The sequence below is a fragment of the Cryptomeria japonica genome, chromosome 4 (genome assembly GCF_030272615.1).
Source record: "Cryptomeria japonica chromosome 4, Sugi_1.0, whole genome shotgun sequence".
Taxonomy (NCBI): domain Eukaryota; kingdom Viridiplantae; phylum Streptophyta; class Pinopsida; order Cupressales; family Cupressaceae; genus Cryptomeria; species Cryptomeria japonica.
In genome coordinates, this window is record NC_081408.1 from 205,532,291 (window position 1) to 205,546,264 (window position 13,974).

The following is a 13,974-nucleotide window of genomic DNA, read 5'->3' on the forward strand; positions in this document are numbered from 1 at the left end:
TTAGGGTTTCAATCCTCATGCCAAATTATTCCTACCTATGTTCTTAGATTTTGGAAATTATGTCTTTAAGGGAAAAAAACAAAATGGAAACCCTAATTAGGGTTTTGTTCCAGAAGATCAGCTATATTATCAGTACTCATGTTCTCAGATTTCAAAAATGATGTTTCCAAGTACAAAAGGGAGATTAGAAACCCTAGTTGGGGTTTTTGTCCCAGATGAATTAGCAAGGTAGGAACATGGCATGAATACAGTTGACCAAGTCAAAAGGAAGGCAATTGGAATGGCACATTGAAAATTTTACCTATGTTGAAGAAGTAAAATTGGCTAATAAGTTCGACAAGGATAAAGATTAAGCAAGTGGAATTGTAGATGATTAGTCAAAATCATCCAAAGAATTCAAGCATGGAAGATGTTTTAGCATAATCAATGTCTGTAAAGGCATAGGAGAATTGTCCAAGCTCAAATTGTCCACCAGATGGAAAACTCCTACCAAAGGTCAGCTAACTCATGGCGCAAGTTAAAAGACCCCTATTCAAGGTTAAACAAAAAAAGAAGCCAAGGCATGAAAATGGCTAAGTGTATGCAACTCATCATGTCCAACACCCTCTAAAGTCTACCTTGACCTAGGATTGACAAAGTCCATCTTGATGAAGCATGCAGCAAGGAATATAAAGTTTGCCTAGAAGATATGGCAAGGGAACCTTCAAGTCTGCCTTGACCATGAGAACTATCCAAGACCACATAGGGAGAATAAATTATAAAGTGTGTGGAACAAATAAAAGTGTACATATGTCCAAGGAAATCTAAAGTTTTCCTAGGAAAGAGTTGTCCAACATCCTTCAAAATCTACCATGAGAAAGAGGACAAAAGAAAATAAAGAGAAACATGTCCAAGCTTATTCAAAGTCCGACTTGACCATGAACACTTCAATTTCTCTTAAGTAAGGAGGCATTCCAACATGGAAATGAAATGATGATGTGGCATTTAAAAGGGGTTGAAAATGGCAAGTGTGATGACTTGGCATCCAAAGGAAATCAAAGCAGTAAAACATGTCACACATCAAAGACCTTCCTCAAGTTCGAATTCAAGAAAGGAGAATATTATTTAAAATAAATAAAACTTTTTAAAAACATAATGGAAGCTTCGAAGGATGAAGTTCAAATTTCTTAGAAAAAACATAAAGCATTACAAATTTCTAATTATTGGCAATCATCTTCCAAACTTCCTTCTAGAAGAAAGCAAAGGAGTTTCAACTCCTTAAAGGTGAAATAGAGCAATAAATATTTCCTAAAATCCCTTCCTTATGTGCTAAGCAAGCGGTACAAAATTCTAGAAGAAAGAGTAAAGCTTCTAGAAGCCACTCAAGAATCTATAAAGACAAGGTTTTACAACCACTTCTCTTTGCCAAATTTGAAGAGCACAACTCTATCTCCAAAAATCGCTAAAGGTGATTGGAGTAAGTAGCTCAAAAACATGTAAGGTTATTAGATTCATGCCAGAATCTGATCATATTATAAGGTTCACCTGAAAGAAATAAAGAAACCTCAAGGGTTTGAAGGAAAGAAGTTTGAATTCTTCCTAAAAATCACCTATGAAGAACCTCTAAAGTCTGATTAGATTATCAAATTTTTCAGAAGGATTTGGCATATAAAGTAGATCTAAGGGTTTGAAGAAGACAATCAAGAGGTTCAACAAGTTCCTCATTAATAGAAAATTTAATATTTGCCGATAATATTTTGAATTCATCATTGATCATTCTTGAATCCGCTTTGGGAGATAGAAAGATTAATCAAATCTACACATAGTCTCCTTAAATCTGCACTTCAACCTGTTCAGAAGACACTAAATCCACCCTTGATAAGAAAGCAAGATAAATTTGGAGGAAGATACATATCCAAGACTCATCCAAGATCATTTTTGACTGAATTTTGATGATCTTCCAAGTATAAAGCGGACTTTTGTGTAAACCATGCCCTACCAAGAAGAAAGTAATCTAAATTCACATATCCAAGGATTTAGAAGCCAAACAAAATTGTCCAACTGGTGAAATCGTGATTAGTTAGGTCGAAGATAATGGACTAAGGGTTTGCTAAATATCCCAAGTTCCTAATCATCTCCAAACCCACCTTGGAAGAGAAAGATTGTTCAAATTTGATACAAACCTTGTAAAATCTACCTTGTCAAGAGGAAAAGATTTAAACAATGAACCTCTTCCACAAAAAATTGACATAACCTCACCTAAGTTCGCCTAAAGATGGAAAATCAAACATGACACAAGGAGAACTATGCCAAATGAGAAAGATCAAATGGTTTGATCTTGTTCCTAAATTTTCTCAAAGCAAGAAAACTTATGATTGTCCAAGGTGTGAGGAATAATGTCTAAACCCTAAAATGAATTCCTATCTGCAGTCAATAAAGATGGCATGAACTAACTAGACTCTTGCTTAAGGTTTAAAAAGATAGCATATTCACCAAAGGATGGCAGACCAAACATCCTTCTAAGGTCCGATTAAAGACATGAATTGGCATAAGATTATCAAATTTCATCAAAATTAAAGTAGCATGAGATTGGAAAGCACTCTCCCAAGTCCACCAAGACTAGGAAAGGAATACAAAACAAAGCATGACTAAATTCTTTCCAAATTCACCTTGTCTCAAACATGACAAACTCCTTCCAAAACACAAACCCTAAGGCATGAAGAAATTGTCCAAAACCTTGCAAGTTTATCAAACACAAGTACAAATCCATTCCAATTATCTAGGCATAAATAGAATATGTGAATATGCCTAACTAAAGCCCTAAAATTTGATCAATTAAACATGAAGATAATCAAACTGAAATGTCATGCCAAAGAGATATAATTCTAATCACAATTCACATGAAATCGAACAAATAATTTGGAAAATAATTTTATCAAAGTTATTTTCAACACTTGGAAAATTTTCAGAAAAAGAATTTAAAATCATAATTAAATTATGAAAATAAGATGAAATTTTCATGTGTTTTTGTAGGTAGCAATGAAGTTTTCCAACAAAGGAGTACATCTAAAGTCCCAAATCAAATCCAAATGGAAGAATATCACTGGCATAGACCTTTGACATGTCAATATGGAGGAATTCCTAGAAAAAGAATGTATGGACACGATGGGCACATTCTGACACTTATCGCTCGCAAAATGATGCACATTGAAATTGTCCAGACAATTAGATTACCACCACCCAAAGAGTGTGTCAAGTTGATTGTCAAATGTACTTTGCACTATAAAGAAGAATCGAGAGAAATTATGGCACCAAATGGAAGAGTCTTGGCAAATCTTTCAGAATTATCCATCCAGTGGACATTTGGCATACCAAACCAGAGTAAAGCCACCTACAAGACTAAAGGACAGGCCTAGAGGGTCTATGATAGTCAGTTTGAACTCTGTGTCGCAAATGTGAACAAGTTTTGGTTGGAGAATAAAATACCTCAAGGGAAAGTACCAAAGTATTTGTTGTGTCCATATTTCAAAGAAGAATATGGTGATATCATCCTACTGTTTAATAGAGTAATGGGCAGCCCTAAGGGTTAGCTATTTGACACATGGATGTATTATTTCATGGATGAAATAAGCTCAGGAACCAAGTTATTCAACTAGTCCCACATAATCAGTGATAACCTTCATGACTAGTTGATGAACCTGGAAAAGACAAAGACATTCCACATGAGTTCCTACATAATTTTTCTACTAGCTACAACTTACAGATATTTAGAATAGATTTGCAAAGGCATAGTAGGAGGTGGTGAGAATGAATTCTAATCATATGATTGTCTACCACAACTACAACTTAAGGAGAAAAGTTTATGAGCTCCTAGGTACATAACAAGAACACTATAAGGGGGGTACTCCTAACAGTCTTTCTCATGAATCTAAAAGTTCGAGCAACCGATATGGATCATGGTTTATCTAGTTTTCAAAGTTCACTTATATTATAATCCAAGGTTTCACTGACCATCCTTACTGATTTGCAATCCACCCAGCCAATAGGATGGTCCTGTTGGAAGTTCTCAGATAGTTGAAAAGATATAGGAGTTTCAGAAGAGTAAGGCAAAAGGCAGCCATATTTTTTCCATTCTTCATTGGAAATATGGAAGAATCTTGTTCAACTACGCACGTAGCTGAAAGTGCTAGGCTGGAGATGTCGTGGTATCCTGACCTTCTACCAATCTAGAAACAATTATGATCCTCACAATAATATCAAATCAGAAAAGGAGGAAATATTCAGACATAAAGTAGATATAGAAGATTTTTGGGCAAATGTCGCTGATGAGTATGAAATCAAGAAAAGGTTATATTCTAGGCTATCTATTAAACTCATCAAAAAAACTCATCATTTTCTCATACCAGATCAATTAGAAGATAATGGAGAACATACTCAACCTGGTTTAGATGAGTATGCACCGCTTCCTCCTATCAAATGGTCGGCACCAGAACATACCAACTTGATCACCTTAATACCTCCATACATGAAATATACTAGGTGGTGGGTTAATCAACAGTGTGATAGGATAAAGAAGACAAATATAAATTTGAGTTATAATGTGATGGGAGTAGCAGAAGAATATTCTTCAAATGAAGAAACAAAACAAAATGCTAGACCAAGCAAGAATGCTAAAAAGGAAGGGGAATGCAGTTGAGAATGAAGAACCTAACTTGCTCAGAAGAAGCAAAGGATAGAACCATGTTGTTTTGCCACATCAAGGAATGAGAAATACATATTAAATATTGATGAGTCATTGGTAATAGAAATTCCTTCTTTAGTTCATGAAGAAAATGCAAAATCAATCCATCACAAAGACGAACAACCACCATCTCCTACTGGTATAAGAATCCTAGAATAAGAGCATGACACAGATATTGAAGAGGAAGAATTTCAAAAAGGGATGATTTCTTCTCTCTGAGGTATTGCACGTGACATAGAATCAAAGGAGGACCCAATAGTAGAGGGCATTGAGTATCCCACTAATCTTGAATGGCTAAGAGAGATATTGACGATGATCATGCCAGTAGTAGAAGAACAAGAAGAGGATGACATGGCAGTTTTCTTATCTAGGTTAGAGGAAACTGTTGTGAAGAAGCCAGCGAAGATATTTTCTACCATTCAAAGAGATGAGACATGGAACCACACAGTGCATATAGTTGTACCTACAGTGAACAAAGCGAAAGAAGACATTGCTCCTCATGAGTTTGTGATCACCACTTTTGACTTAGGCCCAAGTGCAAAGTCTCAAGTAAAAGAGGACTTAGACAATTCAATTGCATCCATGTAGTCAAAACTGGATAAGGAGATAGAAAAGAAAAATGAACATAAGAGAGAAGTTGAGCGCTTGAAAGAATATATTCGGCATTTGACCACTAAGCCACTTAATAAACCCAACCCAGTTGTTCTTAAATTGATCTTAAGAAGTAGTCAAAGGTTCCAAAGAAGATGCAGTAATTGGCACACAAACTAGATATTGGATAAAAGATATAAAAGAAGAAGTTGTCAGGTTCATAGAAGGAATCTCATCAGCATATCAGAAAACTTCTTCTTTTCTTTCCAGGATTGAGAGCATGGCAGAAGCATGGGCTGAGTTCCTAGATGTCCAGAAAATAATCATTTTGTGCCTTTGAGAACTCAAAGGAATCTCATCCCAAGAGTTGGTTGATCATAAGAAAATTGAAGAAGGAGTTGCTTATGATTTCCACAGTTGACACTGGACATTGGTTGCATGGGATGCGACCTTGGAAAAGGTGAAGATTGATGCTGATAAAATAGAAGAATAGATAAGGGCCATTTAGGAAAAGATTTTCCTTATAGTTATAAAAATACTTGAGAAATAAACCATCCAAGAAAAGGATATGCAGTTGGAGAATCTGAAGATCAAAACACGAGACATCTTTTTTGCAATCAGGTCTTTAAGAACAACCTAGCTAAAGCATCAAACCTCCTTTCAATCAGAGATGCCTTTCAAAAGAAGGAACTAGACTGGGAATTCACCTTTGCTCTTTGTGCAAATGACTTAGAAGGATTGGAATTTAAGGTCAACCTATTGCCACATCTCACAATGGAGGAAGTGAACCAAATTGTGTCCAAATTCATTGAATATCAGAAGAAAAGGATACAATCCTAGAAAATAGCATCTTGCGCCACTTGTCTCTTTTGTAATTAATCTTTGATATTATTTTGGGGAAGTCTATCTAGGGTTGGGTTTCTTAAATCTAAACCATTGATCTTAGATCAATCTTAGCCATTTATTGTGCTTTCAAAAATTCTATATAAACACTCATTCTCTCATTTCATTGTTGCACATGCCTATTTGAGTAATAAAATATTCATTATAAGTATTTTTTTGAAATCTTTTTATTGCTAAATGGTTGCATGGTTGCATATTCCCTTTCAACAATTAGATTAGATTTGCTTAAGTAATTTGTTTTTAAGTTGTTAGATGAATGAGAGATTTGATAACTATTGATTGGTGAAATTTTGCTCATGCTTTTGTTGGATAGGTAATTTCCTTTCAATGTGCAAAGCTATCCTAAGCTTTTAATATGGATTTTTAACTTCTACTTGGAATGATATTGTCCAATTGTTGATATTCTTTCTAACTGTGAAAATCTTAAAAATAACCCTAGAAGATTGCACCCACTTTGCATAGTTGTCCTAGTGTGGCGAAACAAAGTGTGGTTACCAGTTTCACCCAATCTATACCATCTCTTGAGTTCATAGGAATAGCCTAGAAATAGCATAGAATCCCTATCTCCTCCATTTTATCTTTTTTTAAGTCCTAAGCCAGAAAATCCAAAAACATAAAGCATAAATTGTCAAATCTGCCTAAGTTCAACTTGTGAATGATACTAGCTGGCAAGCGTAAGTCCCTTTTGAGATTCTCAGCATACACTACCCGAGAAGCTATCCCACTAAAGTTGCTCGTTCGCACATATAGACCTTAAAGTCGCCTTGTGGTCTTTCTTGCAATCTTGGTAGAAGTAGTGATTGTGTTCAATAGAGGATAGATTATCCTTGTGGTATTTTATTCTAAGTGTTCGGTAGATGATTAAACATCCACCAACAATACTATATAGAGTGAATAGACATATTTAAATATAATATAGATATACTTGCAAATAGTTGCTGAATGCATATGGTTATAAAATAGTAGTTGTGAGTAGTAGGACTTCGAAGGCACTATTTATTTATATTCAAATAGCATTATTTCACTTACTAGTGCAATGACAAGAGTTCCATTTTGACTTCACTTTCTTGTGCATTGAAGTCATTCAATATCCTATTAAAAACAAAAATGATAACAATTAAAACCATCTAAAATCAATTGTTTTAATACAAGCAAAAGAATATCTCAAATAATGAAATTTTTTTAACTACAAGAGTTTCACAAGATACTTAGGATGGACAACTTTTCAGTAGTTGAAAGAACCTATAACAACAAATTGCAACACTAAAATTATGTTCATTTATTATGAAATAAAATTTTGTTATCATTTAAAACTACTATATAATATCAATTTTAATTAAATTGAACATTATTTAACATTAAAGGCAAAGTCCAGCTGACCTTCCCACAAATGTAAGACAGACAGCTGTCCAAATGAGATTGAACCATACAGACTGTTCCCTGCAGACTAGATGTCACTGTTTTACCTCATTTCTAAATAAAATAATAATAAATATGGTATTAGTGCAATGATATTTTGTATTTTAATCGTTTGAGTTTTTATATCAACGTGGTGATCTTATTCTATGGTTATTGTCTTTCTCTGCCTCTAACTCATTTTTAATTTAGCGTTCCTTCCTTCACCACTGGATGCGTGTCTACTATGTTGATCGAGAGCGAGACCCGGTTGCTAAAGTTTTCATAAATTGATCTTACGTTGTTTCAAGAATATGGAGCATCGTTATATGGTAATTTTATTTAAAAGATTCAAATAAGTTTAATGGAAAATTAGCACTATACCCAAAGTTAACCAGTCTTTTTACTTTAATAGTGAGAAGCATCATAAATCCGTCCCAATGAGCTTAATTAACATGTGGTGAAGAAAATAGAAGCATTTGTTTTGAAGCTTGATGCTCACAAGGAAAAATGCTTAGAAATAACGAATCGTTAGATAGTTTGATAAGTCTCAAAATGTCAATCTAAAATTATAGAGTTGATTCCAGAAAAATTGTTTTTGTGTTAACATAAAGTCTAGAAAACATATCCAAATGCCATTGTAGAAAGGAAACAAGGAGCAGTGTAAAGACATCCTAAGGAGAGAGAGCAACACAGAAAAGGGTATCTTATTGTAGAATGATTCATAAATTTCTAAAAGATGCAAAATCCGTAGAATACCTTTGACACATCCAGGAATCCATTGGGTCTGGTGGCTTTCTCCTTTGAGTATAAGCTTTTGTTTTCTGGAAGCTTCACAAGCACTTGAATGCATACTTTGTTGTGCAAACATGAATCATTTAAAATCAGAAGTTATCTGAAGATCTAAAGAATAAATATATAGGGAAAATATTCAATATAGTTGCTGAAACCTTATTTAGGCTGAAAGATTTATGTTATCTTCTAAGGCAAAGGCCATGTCTGCCAATGCAGCACTCACTGCCGAAAATAAAAGTATTTTTGGATTTCATTGTATTGATTAATTTTCATTGAAGTTTCTATCATATTATATGATCTATCGTGAGGAAGTTGGAGAAAAAGAAAAATGAAAGATGATGATAATATACCATTTTTTCCAAACTTTGAAAATATGGTCCATAATTATTGATAAGAAAATCCATGAAATCAAATCTTAAAATTAAAAAATTTCAATAATATTATTTGTTTAATAGGATGACCTACATTCTCATGAATCATAAATTATGACTCCAAAATATTGATAAAATATATCTATAAAATAGGGTGACTCTCTTCCTTTGTCTAAACTCCATTATAAAATACATGCACATTGGTATGGCACTTTATATTTCCATGTTCTCTTTGCAAGTTCGTTCATTGTTATTTTTAATTCTATATCTGCTAGAGATAATGCATTGTGTGTTCCATTTTTCTAGCTTGGAAAAAATCTGATCCTTGTAGAAACTTGGAAGCCCTTTCTCGCTTCCTCTAGGGTTGACCCAAAAAAGGTCCCCACTTGGTTTAAACTTCCTTTGTTGCCATCAGAATTTGTTGAATCTGATATTTTAACTAAGATCGGGGATTCTTTTGGCAAATTTCTGTTGTCTCATTCGGCATTTGAGGATGGGGTAGTGATGGTAAAAATTTGTGTTTTAATTTCACCTAAATTTTCTCCGTCGAAGTTTTGTAATATTCGGTCTCCTTTTGGTCTTTGGCCTCAAAATTTGTTAAAAGATTCTGGGAATTTTGGCTGTTCTTCGGTGACTATGGACTCTCCTCTGTTTTTTCACATGAAAACCATACAATTTGGCTTAGGTGTTATTGATTCCTCTTTTGATAGGGATGCGGAGTTGTTTGTTTGCAGTAAGAACCATTTAGATATATTTGTTGCTAATTTACCTCCCCCTAAAAAGGCTACATTCATGCCTGAAGCTTCGACAGAGGCTTCTCTGCGTTTTACTCCTCCCCTAAGGACTAGGTGTGTGAAGGGTTCTTTTTTGAATAATTCTAATGTTTCTAATGATGCTTTACCTATGCGAAAGTCTTCTGCTGAGCTTGGGAAAGTTTTAGGGTTTGAGATACAATTTCCTAAAGGGCTGAATACCTCAGAACATCCTGGGGATGTTGATGTTGTCCCAAATGAGCAGCTTATTGCTCAGGTGCAAGATATTGCTAATACAAATAAGGTGTCTCTCAATTCTGATCTTGCCAATAAAGTGATCTCTTCAATCTCAGTTGATTTGGGTACTTTGGAAAATGATCTGGTTGCTTTTCCCACTACAAACTCCTTTGATGTTCATAATCTGGATAAAGTCATAGTGACATCAGATCCTAGGCCATCTTTGGCTCACATTCTTTTGGATAAGGTAGAGGGTCGGGTGGCTTCGGCTCTAGAGAATAAATTTCCTCTAAACACTTCTTTGGGCAATTCTGGTTTTCCTGTAGTAGAAATCCCTCTTTCTCCCACATTGTCAGCTCCTGGGAAAAGAGGTCGTAAACCCAAATTTGTTAAAACTAATCTTGAAATTGATGTAGGAATTCAGTCAACTCTTCTTTCCTCTTTGGAAACTTCCAGAAAGAAGAGATCCAAAAAACCCTTTAGTCCACTAGTCACAAGAGGCTTTGTGACTAAGCGTATTCTTCACAAGTCCTTTTTGTCAAGTAAGGTTTCTCTGGTTTCTTTGGAAATCTTGAGGGAAGCAGATGTCTCCCCTCAGGGCCAATGAGGATTTTATCCTGGAATGTTAGGGGCTTAAATGCCCCTAACAAGCGATGCTTGATTAAGTCACAATTGGACTTGATGAAGTGTGATGTGTTCATGATTCAAGAAACTAAGTTAAATCTCTCTTCGGCTAATAGGTTATTCTCTTCTTGGAAAGCATGTAATTTTTGTGCTTCTCCCTCTTCTGGTGCTTCTCGGGGTCTTGTGTTTCTTTGGAAAGATTCTAGTGTTCATTTCTCATTAATTGCTTCTTCATCCAACTGGATGCTTGGTTTGGTCAAAAGTAGGATATCTAACTTAAAATTTTGAATCTTTAATGTTTATGGGCCGTCTGGAGTTTTAGAAAAAAGAAACCTTTCGGAATTTTTGGCTTCCCTTGCTGCCCCACTATGCAATATTTTTCTAATTTTGGGGGGGGATTTTAATGCAATTACTAGTTTGAATGAAAAGGCTTGGGGAATCATCCATAACAAGCATTCTATGTCAGATTTTTGCTTCTTCATTCAGTCTTTAAATTTGGTTGATTGTAAACTGCTTAATAGGACATTTACATGGACCAACATGTGTAGGGACTTTTGCCAAATTGCTGAGAGATTGGCTTGTTTTCTGGTTTTAGAAAATTGGTTCAGTTCAGCACAGGACTTTGTTTCCTCAGTTCTCCCCTTTACTGGCTTTGATCATCTTCCTATTCAGTTTACTATTTTTGAGGACAGGGCTCCTTGGAAGTTATCCTTTAAGTTTGAGCCAATGTGGTTTTGGGATCAATCTTTCCTACCTTCATTAAAGCAATGGTGGTGTTCTGCTCCATTCTTTCCTAGATCCTGGATGTTTCATCTTGTTAAGAAGATAGGTTTCTTAGAACATAAGATTAAGGTGTGGAATGTATCGCATTTCAAGAACATTTTGGGAGAAAAGGCTAGAATTCAGGAAGAAATTGAACAAATTAATAAGACCATTATGGCTTTAGGAATGTCCTCTCTTTTATATGATAGGTTGAAGTTGTTGGACTTTCAACTTTCTGAGACTTTGGCTAGGGAAGAATCTTATTGGAGGCAGAAGTCTAGAGATCTTTGGCTTTTTGATGGGGATAGAAATACTAAGTTTTTCCATTCCTCGACCAAGCTCAAGAGGCAATGTAATCGAATTTCCTGCATTACTGACTCTAATGGAAACAATTTGGTAGATGAGGAAGAGATTGCTTCCAAAGCTATTAGGTTCTTTAAGTCACTTCTTACAGTAGACCCAGTTGCGTTAGATAATGAGATTGTGCAATTGAGCCCCCCTTTAGTTTCACAAGAAGATAATAAGAAGCTTACAGCTCCCTTTACTCTAGTTGAACTGAAAGAGATAGTCTTCTCCATGCATCCAGAGAAGGCCCCGAGTCCGGATGGGTTTATGACACTATTCTTTCAAAAGTGTTGGGAGTTTATAGGGAATGACGTATTGCTAGACTTGAAGGAATCTAGAAGAAATAGGTCTATTCTTAGAGAGCTTAATACTACTCTTATTGCTATCATTTCAAAGGTGGATAATACTACTTCGTTCTTGGATTTTTCGTTCGATTGCCTTGTGTACTACTTTATATAAAATCTGTACTAAGGCAATTTCAGTTAGGCTATCTAGGCTCCTCCCTTGAATTGTCTCCCTAGAATAGGGAGGATTTGTTCTTGGTTGGGAAATATCTGAAGGTGCGATTGTAGCTCACAAAGTTTTGCACTCCATTTCTCAACAAAAGGCTCTGACTATGATACTTAAGCTAGACATGCTGAAGGCTTATGATTAGGTCAATTGGCAGGCTCTCAGGGTTGTTTTATATCATCTGGGCTTTTTGCACTGCTATTAAGTGGGTGTTTTCTTATATATCTTTTGCTCACTTTTCAGTTTTGATTAATGGTTCCCCGTTAGAGTTTTTTGCTTCCTCTCAGGGACTTAGGCAAGGGGATCCTTTGTCTCCTTTTCTATTTATCCTTTTGGCAGAAGCATTAAGTAGGGCCATCTCTGGTGCTTCAGTTTCTGGTTTGTGGTTAGGTATTAGAATAGATGGTCTCCCTTCTCCGCAATCTCATTGCTTGTTTGCAGATGATACGCTTCTATTCAAGGCAGCCTCTCTAAGGGAGGCTCATGTTATTAAAAAAATTATCTATGATTATGCAGCTTTTTTGGGACAAAGTGTTAATAATCATAAATCCAAAATCTTTTTTGTGAATGTCTCTCCTTTAGTTAAAAATAGACTTGTCTGTTTTTGGATTTTTCAAGTTGGGACCCTTCCATGTGTATACCTGGGCATTCCTTTTTTTCCAGGGTCGGATAAGGCTTCCTTTTGGAACAAAATTGTTCATTCAATATCCTCCCGAATCTCTTCCTGGAATCATATGTGGCTGACAATGGCTGGTAAAATTCTTTTAATTAAGTCAATTTTGAATGCCATCCCCACATATTTTATGTATGTTTTGTAGGCTCCCCCCCAATTTATTAAGAACATTAGGGTCTCCCTTAGGACCTTTCTTTGGAATGATAACTTGGGTGATAAGCTGAGGATTCCTCTCTTGGCTTGGGGCAAAATTTGTCGTCCCAAAGAGTTGGGGGTGTGGGCATTCATAATTTAACTGTTCAGAATAAGGCTTTGGGGGCAAAATTGATTTGGAAGATATATGCTGACCCTCATAGTAAATGGGTTGCCATCATGTTTGCTAAGTATTTAAGGGGTGCTTTTAGAGAAAGGATTTTTACTGCTTCATCTCTTCCAAAAGGTTCGGCTTTTTGGAATTTTTTGGTTTCATGTAGGATGGTTATTTTACCACATCTATCCTGGGTTGTAAGTAATGGGAAGAAAGTCTGGTTAGGGGATGAAGTCTGGAATGGGCACTCTACCCTTTCAGCTATCCGAGACTGGTCCCCTTTGCCTAGTATTCTATTAGAATTTTGGGGGCCTTTTATTGCCAATTATTTTGACATTGTCTCATCTGGTCCTTGTGTGATTGCGAAATGGAAGATTATCCCTCTCTTGTCAGTTGATATTAATCTTATATTGGCTTTTGTGGAAGAACTTCACAAAAGAGCCCTTGTTTTCCAATATAAAGAGGACTCCTTGGTTTGGATTAAGAGTGTTTCTGGTTCTTATTCAGTTAAAGAAGGTTATAATTCTTTAGTTCAGACTTCTCCATCCCCTTGCTGGCCTACTAAGTTTTTCTGGCGCCTAGCTTGTCTTCCTAAAGTAGGGTCGTTTGCTTGGTTGGCAGTCCAAGATAAGGTTCTCACCGGAATGCACTTGGATAGACTTGGGATTACGGCTGTATTTCCTTGTGTTTTTTGTGGTCATTGTATGGAATCCATGGATCATCTTTTCTTGTTTTGTCCATTTGCTTCTGAGTGCTGGTATTGGTTATTTGGCATGCTTGGTTGGTCTTCTGTGATAGGTCCCAATCTTCTTTCGTATTTCATGGCCTAGCCCTTGTTGTTTTCCTTATCGTTCTATTCATCCCTTTGGGTTGTGGTCCCATCACTGGTAATTTGGAATATTTGGCTTGAAAGAAGTTCTAGAATTTTTAATCATAAAAATGCCACTTTCTTTGAAGTAACTGGTAAAATTCAAACCTCCATCAGTGAG